This window comes from Polypterus senegalus, chromosome 4 (genome assembly GCF_016835505.1).
Source record: "Polypterus senegalus isolate Bchr_013 chromosome 4, ASM1683550v1, whole genome shotgun sequence".
Taxonomy (NCBI): domain Eukaryota; kingdom Metazoa; phylum Chordata; class Cladistia; order Polypteriformes; family Polypteridae; genus Polypterus; species Polypterus senegalus.
Window position 1 is genome coordinate 203473773 of NC_053157.1, and position 25085 is coordinate 203498857.

The 25085-nt window shown below is 38.3% G+C and overlaps 1 protein-coding gene and 1 long non-coding RNA gene across 8 annotated transcripts in view; one reads left to right on the forward strand and one right to left on the reverse strand.

The window, feature by feature from the left end:
• The window catches only part of dctn1b (dynactin 1b), a 156787-nt gene extending 138594 nt beyond the window's left edge, over positions 1–18193 (reverse strand). Inside the window, exon 1 of the mRNA XM_039751872.1 lies at positions 18111–18193. The gene's annotated coding sequence lies outside the window, so the exon portion shown is untranslated. The remainder of the gene's footprint in view (positions 1–18110) is intronic.
• LOC120527920 overlaps positions 1–25085 on the forward strand; it is an 81832-nt gene that overhangs the window by 18944 nt on the left and 37803 nt on the right. For 4 of the 7 annotated variants that reach the window (XR_005633425.1, XR_005633428.1, XR_005633432.1 and 1 more), the window contains one exon: positions 15212–15308. The exons of the other annotated variants lie outside the window; for them this stretch is intronic. This is a non-coding gene — a long non-coding RNA (uncharacterized LOC120527920). The remainder of the gene's footprint in view (positions 1–15211; positions 15309–25085) is intronic. 7 annotated transcript variants of the gene reach the window in all.

A 25085-nucleotide genomic window follows, 5' to 3' on the forward strand; every position in this document is an offset into this window, starting at 1 on the left:
TCCTCTTTTTAACTTCGATGGCGTGATGTTTGCTTTTAGAATTTGCAGGTATTTATTTGGCTCTATTCTTTCCTCTAACAATGAAGTATTTCCTGTGCCACTGGCTGCAACACAAGCCCAAAGCATGATCGATCCACACCCATGTTTAATATTTGGAAAGGCATTCTTTTCCTGGAATTCGGCAACCTTTTTTTCTTCAAACATACTTTTGCATATTGTGGACAAAATGTTCTATTTTGACTTCATCAATCCACAGGTCTGGTTTCCAAAATTCACCAGGATTGTTTAGATGTTCATTTGCAAACTTCAGGCACTGAATTTGGTGACTAGGATGCAGGAAAGGTTTTCTACTGCTGACTCTTACCATGAAGGTCATATTTGTTCAGGTGTCGCTACACACAAAAGAACAGTGCACTACCACTCCAGAGTCTACTAAATCTTCCTGAAGGTCTTTTGCAGTCAAACATGTGGTTTTAGTTGCCTTTCTAGTAATCCAATGAGCAGTTCTTTTAGAAAGTTTTTTTGGTCTTCCAGGCCTCAACTTGACCTCCACCATTCCTGTTAACTGTCATTTCTTAAGAACATTACAAACTGAGGAAACTGCTCCCTATAAACGCTTTGCTATCTTCTTGTAGCCTTCTCTTGCTTTGTGAGCATCAACTATTTTATTTTTCAGGGCTCTAGGCAGCTGCTTAGATGAGCTTATGACAGCTGATTGTTGGGACAAGGTTTGAGGAGTCAGAGAATGTATACAGCTTTGCAATCTGCATCAAATGATTTTTCCTAATGATGACTGTGAATAAGCCATAGCCCTAACAATCTAATTAAGGTTTGTGACCCTGGTAAAAGTTATCCGAGACCTTAAATATCATATTGGGTGCCCAAACTTTTCTATGGTGATCCTTTTTTCCCCCACTGTACAATTGTACAAAACAAAAACAATATACTAATTTTGCATAAAATGCTGAAAAGAAATGTGTCATCTTTAAATTTATGCCTTTTGGTGATTAGTCCATCTTCTGTTCACTTAACTATTCATAGTAACAGACATTTTAAGCAAGGGTGCCCACTGTGGCAGCTTTGCAGGAGCCCATGTAATGTGCAAAAAATCTAATTCAGTTGAAAACAAACTGAGTTGCTTACACTTTCCATTCTAACTCTAGTAAGAGAACTGAGAACTGAAACTTCTAATTCATCAACTAATCCTCTTCTTAACTACTAAAATCTATTGGACATTTTACAGTGATGAAGAAACTGCATTCAACACACTAATTATCAATACTCTATATGCACCTAATTTAGACGATAAAGATTTTGTCTTTATTTCTTATATGAGCTCTCATAAAATCATAAGGGCAGGAGCCACGCCCACCAACTCCAAGACCATTGGATACGACGACAACTTGCAGGGCCACCCCCACCAACTCGGACGCGAGGACACAGAAAAAATGGCGTCATTTATATTTGTCTGTCGTAGAGGTCACATGCAGTGCAGGTCAGGTTAATGTCATGTACCTCCGAGCTACGTTGACTGTTCATAGAGGCATGTTTCTCGCGGAGGTGAATTGCCATATGCAGTGTGTGAAACGGTTTGCGAGGGGTATGCCATGGGATCCTTAAAACAATCCTTTACAACTGAGGTTAAAGCACAATAAAGTAAGCAGTCTTTAAAAACCGAGTTTTCGGTTACGACGCACAACCGTTTGCACCATAGCAAACTGTTTTACACGTTACATACAGCAATTCGCATCCGCGACAAACATGCGTCTTCTTAGATGCTCCTGCAGGAACACGGAAGACGTTTCCCTGTCCACCAACAGTCCTTTTTCACCGGCCGGCGTCTACCCTCGCTCTCTAGGCATTCACACTGCCTGCCCATTTGCCCGGACGCAAAAACTCACCAACCACTCAGTTAGTCACTTTCGTCTGTGGTAAGAGTCCACATGCACGTCTGAGCCACACGGCATTTATTATGCCACGGGTTCACTATTGTGTTGCATTTTGCTCTCTCCAGAGTTCCATCTTTTCATTCACTTACTGTTGTATTCTCACACCAACCCGTTTTAGACATCCGTGTCTACCCAGAAGTGTTTAGCATTCAATAAATAATTATGCATGAGATAGACTGTGTGTCTACCCAGCGCAGAGAGGCGTGGGTAAGCCGTTGAACCCCATTCGGGCTGCAAGCCATGGAATTCCCACTAAGTGTGACTCATACGCTCCCACTCATTACGCCCCTACCCTTTGTACACACCCCCTCCCACCTCGCTACTACCATGGTCGGGTGTCTTGGTGGATTATATATAGGAAAGCAGCCAAAACCGAGGGTATCCCATGGGATCCTTAAAACATTCCTTTACAACTGATGTTAAAACACAATAAAGTAAGCAGTCTTTAAAAACCGAGTTTTCGGTTATGACGCACGACCACGTGCACCATAGCAAACTGTTTTACACACTACATACAGCAATTCGCATCCGCGACAAACATGCGTCTTCTTAGATGCTCCTGCACTTTGTACACACCCACTTCCCACCTCGCTACTACCGTGGTCGGGTGTCTTGGTGGATTTTACATATATATATATATATATATATATATATATATATATATATATATATACTAATAAAAGGCAAAGCCCTCACTCACTCACTCACTCACTCACTCACTAATTCTCCAACTTCCTGTGTGGGTGGAAGGCTGAAATTTGGCAGGTTCATTCCTTACAGCTTCCTTACAAAAGTTGGGCAGGTTTTATATCGAAATTCTACGCGTAATGGTCATAACTGGAAGCAGTTTTCTCCATTTACTGTAATGGAGATGAGCTTCAACGCCGTGGCGGAGTTTCGTGTGACATCATCACACCTCCCACGTAATCACGCAGTACATAGAAAACCAGGAAGACCTCAAAAAAGCGCTCAAGAAAACATGCATTATATAATTGAGAAGGCAGCTAAACAATAAGAAGCGGCGAGTGACATATACAACCATATTCATGAGTTCTGCTACTTGGAAACAAAGCACGATGTAAACCTACACTTTAAATTAAGTTCATAGACAGGCTGCCGCTGGCGTTTGTAATTTAGTGCCTGCCCATATAAGGCCGTCCGTCAGCGGCAATCCAATAGCAAACTGCCACGGGTAAATATTCACGGGTGAAGGACTGTGCTTATGGAGAGGAAGATGAGATGGTCAGGGTGGTGTTTGACACAAACTCAGCGAAACTGCGAGAGAAAGTTTTAAGTGCCAGGACTAAGGTAACATTAAATACAGCCATGGACATAGCAGGAGATGGCACCAGCACAGCTGGGAACCTTCGATGCATGTACACCGAGTGGCTCACGTGAACTGACGCAGTGCACAGATAAAAGGCAACAGTTCCAAAGAGCTGAACAAAAACCGAATTACACAATTGAAAAGGCAGCAAAAATATGAAGCGCCTCATACATACAAGCATATTCATAAATCCAACTACTGCGGAAACAAAGCACACGTTGGAAAAGTCAATGTCCCGCTAAAGGAAGACAGTGTAAAAAACCGTGCATGCAGTGTGTCAGGTCTCAGATAAAGAAGAAGACGAGCTGTTTATTGATGCAGTAAGAAATGAATCGATGAATGAAACCTGTCATCTTTACAACGATTGACAAACACGGAATGTAACTTGAACACAACACATCCTACAAATACGAACCTGATTGAAAGAAATAATGATAATCAAATCCTTGATGACAGCAACACTCAGTAACACTCACAAAACAAATACTGTATATTGACAGTCATGTTACGTTATTTTTAAAATGTTCCCTTTTCTTTTTCTAGCTTTTTTAACACACTACTTCTCCGCTGCGATACGCGGGTATATATATATATGTATATATATATAACCCGATCTACATACTCGAATAATGGATACTTTATTCGCCATCAATGATTGTTTTGGTAAAGCCATACTCAGTGTATTCATTAGATGAACGGTAAAAAGTAAGGCGAGGGAGGATGACTATTGAGGCATGCAGGCTGTAGTCGCGTCAACTCTATCTGAATTGCGCGATCACATTTGAAAAAATATCTTTTCAAGTTCTATTTAGTCCATATGTGTCAAACTCAAGGGCGCGGGCCACATCCGCCCGGCGTAATTATATCCGCGCGAGATCATTTTATATACTGTATTATTGTTATTAAAGCCCGGGTATATGAAGCGCTGGTAACACAATAAACTACAGATCCCATAATGCAACGCTAGCTCACACGATGCTGAAGAGAAAAGTTGATTCTGAAAATAGAGCCTTTAAAAACCGATGGGAGGCTGAGTATATGTTTACTGAACCCGTGTGTCTCATTTGTGGAGCTATTGTGGCTGTAATTACAGAATTTAATCTAAGACGGCACTATAAAACAAAACATCAGGGTAACCTGAAAGACCTGAATGCAATGCAGAAGATACAGAAAGCAGAAGAATTAAATAAGAATCTGACACTTCAGCGGACGTTTTTACCCGTGCACAATCACAAAGTGATTTCAATTGAGGCTGCTTTTATGGGAGACACAACCACTTGCCCCACTTTCCCTGTTACCAAGTAATGTTAAACCAAGTCGTCACTACGGTGTTCCCAAATACGCATTTTGCTGATAAACTGAGCGCACTGAGTTTGCACGGCGCTTTGGTGACTTTGAAGAACAAAAAGTCCGTCTACATGCGGCTCGAACCTTGTGCATGTTTGGTAGCACATATCTGTGTGAGAAGCTCTTCTCAGTGATAAAGACTAACAAAACAGCACACAGGAGTCACCTCACTGATGAGCACCTGCAATCCATCCTGAGAATCTCCACAACACAGAACCTCACACCAAACAGAAACGAACCTGTGGCCAAAAAAAGATGCCAGGCGTCCAGCTCTAAAATGACATATGAGCAAAGACAACTGAATGATTTGATTTGTTATTGCTGAAAGGAACACATTTTATTTATATTTCCAGGTTTTGTTATGCAGCATGTTCATATTTGAATTTTTATTGACAGGATATATTTTTATGGAGAGCAAAATCTTTTGGGATATTTAAAATCTAAGTTTATTTTTTATAAAATATAAAATTACATAAGAGTAAAGAAATTTGAATGTTTGTTCTTTTAATGTTTACTTTATTTCTAACTTGTATAATTTAGACAGGATATATTTTTATGGAGAGCAAAATATTATAAGTTGTTTAAGGTTTGAGTTGATTTATTCAGGAATAATATTCCTGTCTGTTTTTACCATTCCTACCAAAGATATTTCTGTCGACTAAATAAAAATTCCTTCTATTTAAAATTTAAATAGAACTTGAACAAATACGATAGTTCATAATATCCACGCAGACTTGCATGTAAGAGCGGGAGTTATCCATTTTAACAAGCAGCGTATTGCACTGATACGAAATAGCTGTGTGTGTATATATGTAGATATGTATGTATATGTATATATATGTTTATATATGTGTGTATGTATATATATATGTAGATATATATGTATGTATATATGTGTGTGTGTATATATGTGTATATGTATAGATATGTATATATATATGTTTGTGTGTGTGTGTGTGTGTAAATATATATATATATATATATATGACAGCAACACTCATCACTCACAACAGTGACAAAACAATTACATTGACAATCATGTTACGTTATTTTCAAAATGTTTCCTTTTTTTTCATTGCTTCTTTAACACACTACTTCTCCGCTGCGAAGCGCGGGTATTTTGCTAGTATATATACAGTATATATATATATACAGAAAGGCAGCCAAAACCACACAAAGCAATGAAAAGTCTAGAGTTCCATCTTTTCATTCACTTTCTGTTGTATCCTCGAACCCTCCCTTTTTAGACAAATGTGTCTTTCCAGAAGTGTTCAACCATCAATAAATAATTATGCGCCGTTTGTTATGCCACAGGTTCACTGTTGTGTTGTATTTTGCTCTCTTCAGAGTTTCATCTTTTCATACACTTACTGTTGTATTCTCACACCAACCCGTTTTAGACAACCGTGTCTTTACAGAAGTGTTTGGCATTCAATAAATAATTATGCATGACATTGAGCATTTGTCTACCCGGCGCAGAGAGGCGTAGGTAAGCCGTTGAACCCCATTCGGGCTGCAAACCGTGGAATTCCCACTAAGTGCGACTCATACCCTCCCACGACTTGCGTCCCAACCCTTTGCACGCACCCCCTTCCCACCTCGCTACTACTGTGGTCGGGTGTCTTGGTGGATTATATTTAGAAAATCAGCCAACGACTCAAGTGACCAGTTGAAGGTGGGCACATGAGCGGGCAGTACATACTGAACGAGAATTCAGCAGACTAGCATGATGGAGGGAGCTGAATGGACGTCTTTCTCCTCTCCTCCCGTTTCACACTCCGCGCCGTACACCCCCATCCCTCTGTCTGTCAAGAGAAGGCACGCTTTCGGTCCGCCAGTTTTCAGTCACGGACGATTGTGTGTTGGTTCGTTCCGTGCATTGTTACAATGTTGCTTTTCTTACTGATTTATTACATTACCGATTTTTCAAATGTTAATTTTCTCCCAGTGCTTAAAAATTATTAAAAAACCGGCCTGATTATGCGGCGTATGGTACCCCGCAGGTTGGCTAGTTCTTTTTATAAGCATTGAGAAAAGCATGAAAAGACTTAACATCAGAAAAAATATTTAAAAATATATAAAGTATCAATAAATTATCAAGTTCAGAAATGGAGAATCTTATGCCAACAAATTTCTCAATAACATCAAATTACGACAGAGAAACACACTGCTTGTAGAAAAGCTGAACAAACCTCCGAGACTCATCAAAATTCAAGATGCTAACAATTTGTTGCATCAATCACTGCCTTTTCAAAAATTGATCAAGACCCTGTCTTCATGATTAATTTCACAACTGAATAATGAGTTGAGATTCTCCCACAGTTTCAGCTGAAGAAAACAGATGTAATGCCCTTCATGATATTAAAGATCAAGATAATTTTTTTAAGACACTGATTATCTAATGTAAAACAATTATCAGGTGCAGAATATCTCTATAATAAACAAGGCTCCAAAGGTCCTGCTACATATGGATACAGAAAAATCTTTCAAGGAGTAAAAATATCTTTATCATAAAATGCACATTTGCATAAAATTACTATATTCTAACCCAGAAGCATCACAGCAATGGATGGAACTACAAGATAACAGAGTAGAACATACTGAAAGGAAATTTTACACAAAATCTGCTCAGTATGCTTTCTTCTGTGCTCCAGTTACCAGTAACTAATTTTTTAGCATCTCTCACATAAAATCTGGAATCAATCTATGAAACACTTTAATGGCACAGATGCTATTGTATGCTGTTCCAGTGCATGACAATCACATGTTTTCATGACAATCATATATTTCAGCTCTCTCTAACCTAGCAGTTTTAAATTCAAGGAACTTATTAGGTATCTAAATAGGGTTTTCAGATCAAAGGTCACTATTCAAAGATGAATCAAATGTATCTGAAAACAGTCCTAAATAAAGACAAAAACTGACATCTGATTATAAAAGAACTTGTTTGTTTTAACTTGCACTAATTTCAGCACCATATTGCTCCAGACATGTAATACAATACTGAGTTATTTTACAAATTTGTTTTTCCGCATTGCTTCTATGATCTTCCTTTTGTAATTTTCATTTTTTGTCTTGTATTGTTATTAGTAAAATTGCCAAATTTCTGATTCCTGAGAACACCCCTTAACAACACAATTTGGGACAGCTTTGTCTAGGTTACTGCTCTGCTTTTTGATCTACTGTTGTACTAAGAACAGATTTTTAAATATTTCTTCTACCAATATCACTCCTTTAACTCCTGAAACTAAGTTCCCTTACGTCTTGAAAGCTGCTTTCAAATGTTTAAATAACTGCTATATTTCTTATTTTCCTTTTATCATATAGTAACTTCAAAAATCACATTCTAAAGAACACTTTCAATGACAACAATGCACATTTAGCTACCCTAGCAAACACATGAAATAGCAAACAGTCTGCATTTTAGGTGGATGCTAACTTAACACATAATACCTAAAACACTTAGACGCAACTAAAAACAATAACTAGGTATATTGGATTAGATTTTTGTTGCATCTACAGTTTCATCCAAAATGTTTTTATAAATTATGCTTGATTTACCCGCTCTGCTTCACAGTTTAAAATTACAATCAAACAATTTAAACATGATTAAAGTGTAAAAATTACACTTTTTATACATGGTCACACCATTTCAGGGCCCCAAAATGTTTGGGCAGGTATATTAAAGCAGTCATATTTAGTACTTTTTTTGCATATCTCTTGAATGCAATGATTTTTAAGTCTGCAATTCATAGTCATCACCTGTTACGGAGTATCTTCTCTGATGATGCTCTGCCAAGCCTCAAATTCAGTTATCTGCTACTCCTGCTTGTTTTGGGGGTTTGTCCCCTTAAGCCTTCTTTTCAGCATATGAAAGTATGCTCAGTTGGATTTAAATCATGTGACTGGCTTGGCCATTCAAGAACTTTCCATTTTTTAACTTTGAAAAACTCCAGTGTTACCTTACCAGTATGTTTGGGATTATCATCTTGTTGAAGAATGAACTGCCATCTAATGGGGCATTTTCTGCAATTTGAGCAGATGACGTTTCTATACACTTTAGAATTAATTGTTCAACTGCTGTCAGTGAAGATATGAGTGCCAGTACCTGTGGCAGACATACAAGGTCCAAGCCATAAGACCCCCATCATCATATTTAATAGAAGAGGTAGTATGCTTTGGATCTTGAGCAGTTCCTTTTGGTCTCTACACTTTGAGCTTTCCAACACTCTGATACAGGCTAATCTTTATCTCCTCTGTCAACAAGACCCATTTCCAGAATTCTGATGGGTCTTTTTGGGACTTTCTCACAAACTGTAATTTAGCTATTATGTTTTTGTGGCTAACTAGTGGTTTGCATCTTGCAGTTTGGCCTATCTATTTCTGTTCATGAAGCTCTCTCTGGATAGCAGTCTTTGAAATATACACAGAAGCCTCCTGAAGACTGTTTCTGATCTGTTGGACTATAGTTTGGACACTTCTATCATCAGCAGTGGAGGTCTTCCTTGGCCTACCATGCCCTTTGTGATTATTGAGCTAACCAGTGAATTATTTTTTCTTAATGATATTATGGATAGTTGATTTAGGGAAACCTTAAAGTATTACTTATATCTCCAATGGTTTTAATCCTGGTTTTCAGCCTCATAATGACTTTGTTGACTTTCATTGGCACAGCTCTTGTCCTAATGTTAAACAATGGTAACTACAAACACCAAAGGCAGAAGCAAAGCGTAAGTATCTTATGCCTGCACTAATGAAGTAATGAAACACACACGTGACGTCAGCCGTCTCAAACATTGTTGTGCTCTGAAATGAGAGGGACCGTGTACATGTATAAAGAGTATTGTAATTTTAATACAGTGTGACAGAAAAGCACGCAAATACCCTTTAATTAAAGTCTACAATGTACACTTTAATCACATCTGAATTATTTGATTTGTAATTTTAAACTGTGAAACAGATCAATCAAGGAATAATGTGTCTTTATGCCAGACATTATTTATCATGCATTACAAGTAAGGTCAAACATACTCATTGATGAGCAGTTGTTGAAATGTTTATTATCTTTCATACACTGAAAGTCAAATTAACCCAATTAAGTCTAATCAAAGTTTTGCTGCCAATATAAGTAACAAATATATAAACTAGATACTATTGCCTATTTGGAGAAAACTCACACTTGATTATCAGAGACTATTGATGTGATCTGCTTGCTTTTCACAAGCAATGTGAGACACTTCACTGATGACAAGTTCATATCACTTTACACAGTGCTGGACGTGGGCATTTCCCTTTCTATGCTTAGGTTTAGGAGCAATGTATGTGTGCTTACCTCATAAGGGGCATTTCACTTTTGATGAGCTTCCACAATTCCAAGGGAGACACTGCCGCTCTCCAAAACAGTTATGTTACATACGAGTGCAAACCCAGATCACCAAGGAAAAGCTGTGATTATAAATAGTTTATAGAAACAGGATGTCCCAAAAATGTATAGACACTTTGAATGATTAGAAATACAATGTTTATTAAGACAACACAGAAAACTGGTGCAGTTTATTTGAACTTATTGCAGGAATGTGTCATACCACAGATTTGAGAGGAGTTTAGTGACAAGGACCAGTTTTATTTCCAACAGGATGGAGCACCTCCCCACTACCATCAGGACGTAAGGGCTTCTCTTGACAGAAATCTGACCAAAACTGTCCAAACAAATGGATTGGGCAAATAGGCAGCTCTCATGTTCACCAGATCTTATGGCAATGAACTTTCATTTATTTTTAAATGGGGTAATGTCAAAGATAAGGTTTCTCAAAACAGCAACAATCCATAAATTCAAAACAGTCAATGAAAGAAAATGTGACCAAATAAAAAGATCTGTGATATTTCCATTAGTCCATTTTATGAGCAGTACCTGGACCAGAGCTGCTAGTAGTTTGAACACTTCTAAAAACCGATTCTACATTTGTCTTCTTTAATTTGAATTATAACAACGTATCTTGATAAACTTTTATTTTTATTCATTCAAAGTGTGTATACATTTTTTGGGATACCCAGCATATTAGCACACGCTCAATCTTACCAAGGATGAAGAAGTTGACACAACATGGAGCACAGATGGTTATTTGACTCAACCTCAAGCATACACTTTGCATGTCAAATAAGCTGCTTGCTGTACCAAACAGTATACAAAATGAGAAAGTTATCATCCTACTGTGAAAAGACACAAAAGATGGTCAATGTAACAGACAGACACTGATAATGCAGAACATATAAGTAGCAAAACAACCGTGAATTAGTTGCACACCTTTTCAGGATACGCGAACCGCAAACATGACTGTAGACTGGTGCTGTGAACAGCATTATACTCAGTCTGACATGCTGCCTGCCACTTATCAACATAATCCATGAAATATATGTAAGTAATGATGTAATTTTATAAACTACTGTATGGAAAAAAATCACTTTGACTGAATATAATATTTTAAATAAACACTGAAGTGGATTTATGCCAAATTAGACAAAGCTGTTTGTGTCCCAGTATCCCTTCAGTTCATTTTTGTTCACAGAAGCAGTGTAAAATTGGAGAATACACACAGATAAAACACAACAAGAATTATGTCAAGAGTCATCATGAAAATTTTCTACTTTATGTACTATTTGATGTGCCCTGCTAACTGAAATGTGTTTTGCTTTTCACTATTTAATTAATGAATACTGAAACAGTTTTAAGCCACACGCATCCATGGAGCTTTTTTTTCAGATTGAAAATGTATTTGCAAAGAAATCGGGAGTGCCACACACCCCTTTCTAGTGACCTCATGATCCCCCATGCTCTCCCAATCCATCTACTGACTTCAGAGGAAGTGTCACCAGAGACATGAATATCACTGCAGAGGTAAGTAAACCTCTCAACATGGTTGACATTCCCTTTGCAGACAGACACACTGCTGATGGCTGTGCTCAAGAGGTCATTAAAGGCCTGGATCTTGTTTTTTACTTGCACACTTGCACCTCAGTGGAGATCACAGCATCGTCAGCAAAGTCAAGATCAGTGAATCTTTCTTCATCAACAGATACCCCACAACCCTACCAAACACCTAGTCCATGCATGCAATGAACAGGGTAGGAGCAAGAATACAACCCGATGAACCCCAGAATCAACTAGGAAAAACGCAGTGGTTCTGCCTCCACTCTGCACAGCACTCACAGTATCAGAGTACCGGCCAGCCATCACATCCAGCAACTTCTGGGAGGATGGGGGATCTCACAAGTCTCAGGATGTCCCACAGGCCAGCTTGATCAACTGAGTCGATGGAAAGGGGTGTGTAGCACTCCGAATATATCTGCAAAAGGATAACGGTTCAAGTCTTTACAGTCCCGATACTTCCTGTTTTGCTACATGGTTGTGAGCCATGGATACTATCCAGTGACCCGAGACAAAGACTGGACTCTTTCGGTACTGTGCATCTTCAAAGAATCCTTGGGAACTGCTGGTATGACTTTGTGTCGAATGAGCGGTTGCTGACGAAGTCCCAAATGAGGCACATTACCTGTCTTGTGAGGGAGTGTCAGTTACAGCGCTATGACCATGTGCCGTGATTCCCCGAGGGTGATCCAGCTATCAGGATCCTTATTGTTGAGGACCTGAGCAACTGGACCAAGGTGACTGGCCAAAGGGATGCCCACGTAACACCTGGCTCCGACGTACAGATGGTCATTTCCGCATGGTGGGACTGGACTTGGGGTTGCCAACCAGGATCTGAACCAGCTGATTCATCATGTGGTGAGTGCAGTAACACACTGTAACAGTTCATGCTCGTCAAAAACACCTGAAAACATATGCTGATATGTTAAAAAAAAATATATAACTATATACTGTATGCCGTGTACCAATAAATTATTTTTACTTCCAAAAAGCCATATTAGTCTATCTGCGGCATTTGTTGGTAAGGCAATAGAGATAAGTAATCAGGAGGCAGAGCTGATGGGCCCCTAGTGATAACAAAAGGATTCAGAAGCCACATGGCATAGACTGGCAGTTTAGTATTAAGAAAATGCATAGCAGTTCTAGTGGTAAACTAAATATAGCCTACACTGCTTAAAACTTGTTTTAAAAGATTCATCTGTGCCATTTGTTAACTTAGTAGCCACCAGATAAATATTCAAACTAATTTTTATACAGAGATCAGTAGTGACCTTAAAAGTTCTGGATTCAAGGACAAAACTATATAGCTGGGGAAAAAAATGAATGTGTCATATGTGCACTCCAGGCAGTGTAAATTGTGCCTGGTTTCACTTTACCTTTTATCACATCACCTTGTATATGTAGAAAATTGAGTTTTTATGAAGTTGTTTCTAGTTCTACTTTATCTATGATCACATCACTTTGTACATATAGAGAATCCCGTTTTTGTGAAGGGCTGCATTTTCAATGGTCACTTTCATCAGAAGGCTACAGTTTCCATGTGCGTCTTTTAATCAACACTACAAGTAAAAATATTAATAAGAATATACAAACCGGATTCCAAAAAAGTTGGGACACTATACAAATCGTGAATAAAAACTGAATGCAATGATGTGGAGGTGCCAACTTCTAATATTTTATTCAGAATAGAACATAAATCAATCAAGGAACAAAAGTTTAAACTGAGAAAATGTATCATTTTAAGGGAAAAATATGTTGATTCAGAATTTCATGGTGTCAACAAATCCCAAAAAAGTTGGGACAAGGCCATTTTCACCACTGTGTGGCATCTCCCCTTCTTACAACACTCAACAGACGTCTGGGGACCGAGGAGACCAGTTTCTCAAGTTAAGAAATAGGAATGCTCTCCCATTCTTGTCTAATACAGGCTTCAACTGTTCAATCGTCTTGGGCCTTCTTTGTCGCACCTTCCTCTTTGTGATGCGCCAAATGTTCTCTATAGGTGAAAGATCTGGACTGCAGACTGGCCATTTCAGTACCCGGATCCTTCTCCTACGCAGCCATGATGTTGTGATTGATGCAGAATGTGGTCTGGCATTATCTTGTTGAAAAATGCAGGGTCTTCCCTGAAAGAGATGACGTCTGGGTGGGAGCATATGTTGTTCTAGAACCTGAATATATTTTTCTGCATTGATGGTGCCTTTCCAGACATGCAAGCTGCCCATGCCACACGCACTCATGCAACCCCATATCATCAGAGATGCAAGCTTCTGAACTGAGCGTTGATAACAACTTGGGAACCCTGAGGAACTCCTTGTGTGACTGGCGCTGAGCTGGATCTGCTGTTGCCAAGACTAACAAACTCTTGCCTATCAGTCAGATAGGACTTGAACCACTGGAGGGCAGTGCCAGAGATACCCATCATGTTCTCCATTCTGGACAGGAGAATGTCATGTCTGACCTGAGTGTCAAATGCTGCACTGAGGTCCAATAGAATTAATAAACTTCTTAAAAGTATTACATGATATATCTTCTTTGCAGAATTATTTGAGTACTAAAAAGAATTACATTTTGGTCACAATTTTTTTGTTCAGGCTTTTATGGGATTAGTGTTTGATCACTACAAAAAAAAAAATATATCGACAACAGAACGGCAAGCTGTCCCGGTGGATTGTGTTCACGGACAATGGTTTCTGGATGTATTCCTGAGCCCATTCTGTGATTTCCTTTACAGTAGCATTCCTGGTTGTGGTGCAGTGTCGTTTAAGGGCCCGGAGATCACGGGCATCCAGTATGGTTTTACGGCCTTGAGCCTTACGCACAGAGATTGTTCCAGATTCTCTGAATCTTCGGATGATGTTATGCACAGTTGATGATGATAGATGCAAAGTCTTTGCAATTTTTCGCTGGGTAACACCTTTCTGATATTGCTCCACTATCTTTCTGCGCAACATTGTGGGAATTGGTGATCCTCTACCCATCTTGGCTTCTGAGAGACACTGCCACTCTGAGAAGTTCTTTTTATACCCAATCATGTTGCCAATTGACCTAATTAGTGTTAATTGGTCTTCCAGCTCTTCGTTATGCTCAAATTTACTTTTTCCAGCCTCTTATTGCTACTTGTCCCAACTTTTTTGGGATTTGTTGACACCGTGAAATTTTGAATCAACATGTTTTTCCTTTAAAATGATACATTTACTCGGATTAAACGTTTGATCTGTCATCTACGTTCTATTACAAATAAAATATTGACATTTGCCATCTCCACATCATTGCATTCAGTTTTTATTCACAATTTGTTTAGTGTCCCAACTTTTTTGGAATCCGATTTGTATAAAAAAAAAATATATAAAACTGCAAACATAAATTGACAACTCAAATTTTAACCATGGTTTAAATATATTTCAGTTAGGGCTGGGCAAATTATTGAATTTTCATTTCAATTCAAAATTTAAGAAAAAAATCAATATACAAAATTCTCTACAACTTCTTCTAAATATTAAATAAAATCTCCAGCACTCTTTCTAAGCAGGTCTTTGTCAACCCCACCCAGGTTGCCCAACAATGACAAACGTGAAAAAAATAGAGCACGGATCCAAAGAGGATGCACTTAGAAAACGTTGGGTTAGCACTGATGTTTACAAATTGTTCGCTTTTACCTAGAATGAGATTTCCACATCGAAAGATAGAATACATAACTGCACATGAAGAGGCAAGTGTGACACCTACAACATGCTCTCCCATTGAGCCAGTAATACAGGTAAGCAAAGTTTCATAAAGAGTTTGTTATTCCTTTATATACTGTATGAGTTGACAAGCACCTGGCGGAAGGACATAAAAAGTGCAATGACTAGATGTATTGCAAAACACACTTTTGCCTACTTAATGTGCATCTTCAAAATACTTATATCAGTGGTAAAATAACTACACTAACCAGTAATACATATCACACCAAGACTGAGATGACCATGTTACATAAGCCTTCATTCATTATTTCATGCAGTCTCTTCTAATGAAACATTACAAGGATGAGTCTTTATATAAAAAAAGCTTTCATTTCAATGTTCATGTACAGGATAAAATGCATTTATGGCAATTTTATTTTTATTTGAATTTGTATTTTTTGTTAAGCAAGTGAACTGAGCTTCCTTATTACAGTAAAGAATATTCTAATATTTAGTGCACTTGTTTTGCATTAACATTTATAAATATGTTGCCCTTGCAATCATTGATTATTATTATTAAAAGTCAAATTTATAACCATACTGACTTACTTTGTGAGCAGAAGCTAGTCATAAAATAATAAAATATCAATAAATGAAATAATCATTGCTTATTCAGATTGAAAGTGAAAGTAAAGCTTCATTTGAAACAGTTCTATTTCCACCAAAATATCACCACCCTCCTTGGCATTTCTAACAGCCTCTTAGAAATTCTTCCATAGCGCTGACCCTGTAAAGCATATATCAATACCGTAGAGAAAGAAGAATTAAAGTAGTTGTTAAGAACACGGGATGCAAATTATGAGTTGTCCTACTGCAACCACAGTACTTCCTGTGCTTGTAAATGTCATAAGATAAATACACAAAAACGTTATTGTCTAAGGAATTATGTATATGCAAATACATAATTTGGAACCATAGCAAAAGATGTAGATCGTGAAACAACAGTGATTAGCATGGTAATATATCAAAGCTTTTCCTTTCCTTATAAAAAAACAAAGACAGACGCAGCAATGTTTGCTGACTGACAGACACAGACACCAGCAAGGCAGGCAGTACTTACAATCAAAGCTTAAAAATACATAGAGGAGATATAAAGGAAGGATGGTTAGACAAACATGTTATTAGATCAGTTTCTTTGAGGCACATGTATTCATGAACCCATTAAATTTTGATATAAAAAAAACTGTTTATTTTGCTAATTTTTCATATTATTGTGAGAAAATATACCAAGTCTTAAATTCTGTATCTGTATATACATACATATCTATATGGTGCTGATCCTCAATCTTTAATGTGTTTTAGGAACATAGAGAAATTCAAACATCACATTTTGGGTAAAAATGATCACAAGCTCAATTTAACTCTATCACCCAGTCCTAATTTGAAGTTTTATTTATTTCTGATCTGTATATTCAGACCTTAATTTTCAACTAATCTCACAATCTTTAACAAGTTATGTGCATTTTTCAATCATTTGTACCAGAAAAATAGACTTCTAGCAACATACTAATATATACGTGCAAATTACAACCTGTCAAAAAACACCTGCCCAATCTCAAAAATCTTCCATCAATATCTACACTAGGTTAGATACTCAGTACTGGCACAGAACAGGAAAACGTTCCGAGTCCCCAGCGTGCTCCTTTTGTAGGAGACATGACTGTGAGGAAAGACAGCTCCTTCACCAACATTAAATTTGCTTAAAATGCTACCATCATAGGCCCGATTACCAAAAATAGGGACACAGCTTACTGACAAGAGATTTGCCATCTGTCACAATGTTGACAGGTTAACAAACTCTCACTTATAAAGTCAACAAAATCAAAAAACCTCTGGAAGCAGAACAAACTCCTATTTACATTGGTAAAGCAGGTGAATGCTGGGCACTGCGTTAATTGTTGCACTCACTATCTCTGATTATCTGATTAACATCTTAGCTATTGGCAAGAAAGGTTACTCGCTTTTATCTCCCCAGATATTTGAGGAAAACCCAACTCTCTCCATCTACAGATGTTCAGTAGGGTTCATCCTGACTACGTACCATCCTTGAGCTACAGCTGCTTAGCTTGGAACTACAAGACCATCACTCTACACCGATTCTTTTCTGTTTGGGATATGTAAGGCCCATTGTCTTAGAAAGGCAAACTGCTCTGGCAAACAGAACAGGACCATTAGCACTCCCTCACAGCCATAGCTTTACAGGCAGTTTTACCCTCATGTAATAAGGCTACTCAACAAACACTTGTACTGACAACTGTACAAGCACACATTGTGCGAGTTTCTTAAATAAATAGTGGTACCATCAGTACATGCTAGTACTATCACTAGTCTGTTGAGAGATGTCAGTAAGAATGTCAATGTGCTATGTAAAGCTGATAATATCAAAAACCCCACATCTATCACTTTTCTGTCTCCTCATAACAAATTCTAGCTCAAAGAAATGCCAGGATCAGGTGATAACTGATGCTTTCTGTTAAAATATCTGTTCTATGCTGCCAAACATCGAACCTGTCTAATCTTACTTGTTTCCATCATTACACACACAATACGCGTTAAACTAACCTGACACGCTATATTTAAAACGGCGTTCGTTGTTCAGCAGACTCTTCCCATTTTCCCCCGCACTCCACTCATCTACTATCAGAACCGCTAGAAATCCTAATGACAGAGTCCATCATCAGAAGGCCGGCAACTCCCTTCTGCCGGCGCCTAACAGACTAAACTGTTCCCTTGTCATGCACATCTCTATCTTCACAACACCTTGCCACTGGCAGTAGGTTTTCTTTCCTAATGAATTCGGCATGTACACCTTTGTTTTAATTACAAACAACTCTCACCTACAAATTGGGATTCCACTCAGCTCTTCTCTCTCAGTGCTCACACAACAAACTCCCTACTACAAGAGCCAACAGGCAAAGCTGTCTTCGACACTGCCTGTTAACTGAAACTCGAAAACGTTAGTCATTTATATCTGCTTTCCATCTGTCTAATGTGTAGCTACCTTTACAGTAAATTTCATTTTGAATTGCTTTCGTTGGTGTATTGAGTGGTCTTTTAAGATAGGTCTGTATATAACTTTGAAATCAGGCATATATTAATCACAACGGACCCCTAATTACTTCTGCGCATGCTCTGTCAGCTGTCTGTGGACACGCCTTGACTTCCAAACAGGAAAATATGAATGACAACTCAGAAAAGGTATTAGCAAATTAGGTACTTATCACTGTACTCCAAAATCAAAAACATGACGTCAATTTTACGATAAGTAAATATTTTGTAGATGTAAGGCAAATAATTTCTCGTTAGAAACACCGATGTTCTCTTCTTTGGCACAGAGCGACTAAATAGTTATTGTCGCCTATGGAAACTGGGAAATTACTGGCTTAACCATGCCAGCAGTATTGTTTGATATGGTTGTTCAGTTTTGTAGGCACAGACCCGTAACGTTCCTGGGTAACTGTTCACATGTTTCGGTGGTAGTTAAGTTTAAAGGAAGCCTAAATTAGTATACCGTTCTGTAATATCGACGTATCAATCCAGTTGAAAAAATAAATGATGGGAAGCCGCAGTGGTAAATTATATCTTAAAGCACGTACTCTAAGTGAACATAAAATTATTGTTTAATTTTAATTCAAATTATACTGTCGAGTGAAAATAACGAACTTCTGTTGTTAACAGGGTGACAAGAAATTGTCCTGATTGTTAAAAAAAAAAACTGAACACGGAAAAATAAAGTTTTTTAAAGCAGTTATGTAGTATTTCTAAGTTAATAAATATTTTTTAGAGACATTATGAAAGATTCACGCGGGTTACCACGTTTCTTGGCGAGTCTTGTCAACGTAAATTGATGAACAGTATTGGAACTTCTATTGTATCCCATGTCAGAGAGTCTGAGAGACACAGCGTTAGAGTTTACAAAACCGACGTGGTCATCACAACAGCATATGCGCAAAACACTGCTCATTAAACGCTTTTAGTATTTAGTGATTCCCTCATTGCACTTGATAGGTTTAAAATCCAAAATGCAATGTGAGCAAAAGTGTGTGCAGCATAGTTAATTACAACGGTCTTGAAAACAGAAACCGTGCCATTAACAGCATCTTCTGCAAATTGTGGAAACCTCCAGACTTAAGCGTTAATGGGACGAAAATGTTGTAAAGGAACTTTGCAAATTCTTCCAAAAGTGGACATAAAGATCACTCAAGTACTGACAAGAAGTAGCAACTGGATAAGTAAATCCGGATTCAAACTTTCAAAATTGTCAGCAATATCCATCCCTTGTGAATACATCTTGTCAAAGGTTGCTGAGAGATCAGTACATAAGAAGTCATCCGAACTGCAGCACAGCAGAATAATCATTTATGTACAGAAAATATAATCAATGAAAGACTGAGATGTTTTCCTTTCTGCATACCTAACCCATCTACCAGTCACACAAGCAGAGCCAAGTCACTGACTCATTTAATGTTTCCCTGCCCCTTACCAATTAAGTTCACCAAAGCAGTCATGTTCTGTCACTTATTGCTAATTGTCAACACTGAATTTCATTCAGTGCTTCATTGTAATTTCTGCCATACACATGAAACAAGACACATTGTTTACATGAATGTTCATTAATAATAATAGTAAAATGCAAGAAATGAAAATGAGCACAAAGTGGGAATATTTATTACAAGAGCCTGTTCTTCAGTGTGAGAAGCTGTCTTCTCTTACAGTACTTGAGCTGTCATTTGCCACCTCATGCTTTAGTTGCTCATATTCTACTGTAGCTACACAGGTACCCAATACACTGACAAAATGCAATGGAGAATACTGACAATGGACATCTTTATTTGGGGAGTATGTCCACTATATAATGAAATATTCCATTGCCAAATGTAAATATACAAAGCATGACATCTTGCATCATTACATCTTGCCTGCAGAAGGGGCCTGTTGCCTGGAAAGCTTGCATATTGTAATTTTTTTTAGTTAGCCAATAAAAGGTGCCATTTTGCTTGGCTTTTCTCTACAAAGCATAACAGACAAATTTTTGTTGATTATCAACAAAATAAATACTGTGTGTTTTGTTGCATTTTTGTTTTCACCAAATTTTGCATATCTACCCATACACAGAAAATGGGTAATATTTTTAAAAATAATTAAATTAAAAGTGTGTCAAAATATATGAATAGCCAAAATGAGAAGCATTCACTATAGGATATATCAAAAAAGCTCATAGACTTATTTAGGACAGAATGCTTTGTTAACAGTACACACTATCTGTACTTGGACAATGTCACAGTCCACATGAATTTACCCAAAAATAGCAAACAAATTCAGAATTTGGCCAAATGAGTATAAATGCAGAATGTGTGACACCGTATCCACTGCACTGGTTATGGATTATTTTTTGAGATAGTGCCTTCTATTTAGTAGGGAAATCGTGATGCATCACACTACACTGCATTGTGAGACATGGACATCCTAGAGGATTGCATTGGCTTGTTTACAATTAGAAATCCCACTAGTAGTGACATACTGCAAGAAACTGAAATACATTGATAAATGCAAAAGCGAATGTACCAAGGAAAGGAAAAAGAGAGTTTAAACTTTTAAAGTTTAATAAACAATGTGGATGAAAAATCAAATCTAGCATGGAAAGAAAGGCAAATTCTAGGTCGATGTCTAGGTTTTTAACTTGCCAACTGCTGAATTAATTATGGAACTTGCAACAATAATTCAAAGGTGTTTATTTGTGTAGCTTCTGTAGGCTACTCTAAAACTCTCCATTTTCTTCAAAAATTCTGATACCGACTTGTCTATGTGCTTTGGATCATTGTTTTAATGCACAACTGAGTTGTGGTTCTTGTTTGGCTTCCAAAATTAATAACCTGACATTCACCTGATGATTCCTCAAATCCAGACACAATTTATGTTAGAGATGCCAGGTTGTTTGTGTTCTGATGCAGTCAAGCATCCCAAAACCATTTAGTGTTTTTAAGAATTTGTTATTATGGATTTCATTATAAGTTTTTCTCAGTAGAAAATTCACAAAATCAAGTGAGTCTATGTCTGGTAATGCACAACTGTTGTTTATGTACAGTTTATTTGTTTCAGTTGTTTCACAGATAAATATAGTGTAATGGACAACATGCGTGGCTGGGTCCAGTCTTTTGTCATGACCATGGTGATGAGTAGGTCAGAAAAGAGTCAGGAAATTTCTTTCCTTAAGCAGGAGCTAGGCAGGAGATGCTGGGATGAAGTTGTCGTACACAGTCAGGAAGCCAATATTTAGGGGAGTCCAGGGGAAGGTGATACCTCAAGAATACATTCTCCCCTGATACACTTGATGGCGCAGCATCCCTGGGTTTCAGTACTGACCCCCGCAGTACATGTTGCTAAATGTAGTGCTGTGGAGCAGCTCTATTGGGTTCCATGGGTGCCACCACAGGGTGCTGTAGTGATCCATGAGCTCTACTTTATAGGGTTTCCCCCTGACCCGGAAGTACTTTCTACAGGCAATGCCCTGGCACCAGAAGTCGTTCTGGGTCTTCCGTTAAAGGAGCTGCTCTGCCTCAACCAGGCAGCGTGGAGTCAGATGTGGAGGACAGACAAACCTCACCAGGGACAAGTGGCGGAGCAAAAGAGAAGAGAAGAATTTGTTGTGTTTGTGCCATTATTACAAGGAAGCCATTATAAGGTATTATTTGTAATATTTCTTTTATTTGAAGCTGAGACGTGTCTGTGAGGTTGTGTCTGGGGTATAGTGTGCTGCAGCACCCCATACAGGTCATAATAGGAAAATGGTATACAGTGCATCTGGAAAGTATTCACAGCGCATCACTTTTTCCACATTTTGTTATGTTACAGCCTTATTCCAAAATTGATTAAATTCATTTTTTTCCTCAGAATTCTACACACAACACCCCATAATGACAATGTGAAAAAAATGTACTTGAGATTTTTGCAAATTTATTAATAATAAAAAAGTTGAGAAAGCACATGTACATAAGTATTCACAGCCTTTGCCATGAAGCTCCAAATTGAGCTCGGGTGCATCCTGTTTCCCCTGATTATCCTTGAGATGTTTCTGCAGCTTCATTGGAGTCCACCTGTGGTAAATTCAGTTGACTGGACATGATTTGGAAAGGCACACACCTGTCTATATAAGGTCCCACAGTTGACAGTTCATGTCAGAGCACAAACCAAGCATGAAGTCAAAGAAATTGTTTGTTGACCTCCGAGACAGGATTGTCTCCAGGCACAAATCTGGGGAAGGTTACAGAAATATTTCTGCTGCGTTGAAGGTCCCAATGAGCACAGTGGCCTCCATCATCCGTAAGTGGAAGAAATTCAAAACCACCAGGACTCTTCCTAGAGGCGGCTGGCCATCTAAACTGAGCGATCGAGGGAGAAGGGCCTTAATCAGGGAGGTGACCAAGAACCCGATGATCACTCTGTCAGAGCTCCAGAGGTCCTCTGTGGAGAGAGGAGAACCTTCCAGGAGGACAACCACCTCTGCAGCAATCCACCAATCAGACGTGTATGGTAGATTGGCCAGACGGAAGACACTCCTTAGTAAAAGGCACATGGCAGCCCACCTGGAGTTTGCCAAAAGGCATCTGAAGGACTCTCAGACCATGAGAAACAAAATTCTCTGGTCTCACAAGACAAAGATTGAACTCTTTGGTGTGAATTGTATATTATAACTTCAATCTAACTTAATTTAACTTAATCCTGATACTCTGTATGTTCAGTTTCCTCATAATAATTACTCATGGTGGCTCTAAAATCCGTACTGACCCCTACTCTCTTTTTCTGTTTCTTTTTCCGGTTTCTTTGTGGTGGTGGCCTGTGCCACCTCCACCTATTCAAAGCTTCATGATGCTCCAACAATGATCGATGGATTAAAAGGCAGAAGTCTACATGACCATCATCATCAAGCCCTTCTGTGAGAACCCTAAGTCCCTAAAGAGGACTGTTTCACTTATGTTATGTAGAATGCCCAGAGGGGACTGGGCGGTCTCATGGTCTGGAATCCCTACAGATTTTATTTTTTCTCCAGCCGTCTGGAGTTTTTTTTGTTTTTTCTGTCCCCCCGGCCATTGGACCTTACTCTTATTCGATGTTAATTAATGTTGATTTATTTTGTTTTCTTATTGTGTCTTTTATTTTTCTATTCTTTATTATGTAAAGCACTTTGAGCTACTGTTTGTATGAAAATGTGCTATATAAATAAATGTTGTTGTTGTTGTTGAATGCCGGGCATCACGTTTGGAGGAAACCAGGCACCGCTCATCACTGGGCCAATACCATCCCTACAGTGAAGCACGGTGGTGGCAGCATCATGCTGTGGGGATGTTTTTCAGCGTCAGGAACTGGGAGACTAGTCAGGATAAGTGGAAAGATGACTGCAGCAATGTACAGAGACATCCTGAGTGAAAACCTGCTCCAGAGTGCTCTTGACCTCAGACTGGGGTGACGGTTCATCTTTCAGCAGGACAACTACCCTAAGCACACAGCCAAGATATCAAAGGAGTGGCTTCAGGACAGCTACAGTATGTGAATGTCCTTGAGTGGCCCAGCCAGAGCCCAGACTTGAATCCGATTGAATATCTCTGGAGAGATCTTAAAATGGCTGTGCATCGACGCTTCCCATCCAACCTGATGGAGCTTGAGAGGTGCTGCAAAGAGGAATGGGCGAAACTGGCCAAGGATAGGTGTGCCAAACTTGTGGCATCATATTCAAAAAGACTTGAGGCTGTAATTGCTGCCAAAGGTGCATCGACAAAGTATTGAGAAAAGGCTGTGAATACTTATGTACATGTGATTTCTCAGTTTTTTTTTATTTTAATAAATTTGCAGAAACCTCAAGTAAACTTTTTTCATGTTGTCATTATGGGGTGTTGTGTGTAGAATTCTCAGAAAAAAATGAATTTAATCCATTTTAGAATAAGGCTGTAACATAACAAAATGTGGAATAAGTGATGCGCTGTGAATACTTTCCGGATGGACTGTATATGATGAATTAAGGTGAATCCAAATTCAGCTGCTCTACAATAAAATTATTTAAAACAAAATATTGAAGTACATAAAGAAACAAGGTAATGCAATTTTGGCTTGTTTGTTTTAAAACTGCCATTATCAGTTGTTTGTCACTGGGGGTTGGCTAGGCTTTAAAGTGCACAAACTCTTAAACTCAGTGCAGTGAGAGAGCAGGCAGAAAATGGAGTATGTGTCCAATGGTGTAGCTACTGCCATAACAATTAGTGTAAAGAAAATGGTGACATACAGGTCCATATGTATCTAAACAACACAATCAAGCCCCCTCTGCAATAAACAGTCTTCTTATTACCATAGACAGACCTAGCTAAAGTTATGTTACTGTCCAAATTAACAAACTTACACCAATGACTCTGTATAGCCTTAAACCATAATTTACTTTGTTTGAGAAATAGAATATAAGAGAAGCTAAAGCAATCTATAAAGAAATGGAGAGCCACAAATGTTAAGCGACCTCACCAGTTGCTCTTCAGGGCTGTATTAAGTGCATTCTTTTTAAATACAACTTAAACTCCCCTGAATTCATTTAATTTACCCAGACATTCTGACCCTTTCATTCAGTTTACCACTCTGTCAAGGTGCTTGGGACATTTGCCTTTGTATCACAAATTATGTTATTTGTTCAGGATGTTCTTGTAGTATTTGTATTTTTTCTGGTGTATTTTCTGTTATTCTAATTCAAATCTTTGTGTTTCTTGTATTTATCTTCATTTAGTGTTTTATGCTGATATTATTTTGTATCCAGTGTTGTGAATTTGATTTTTTTC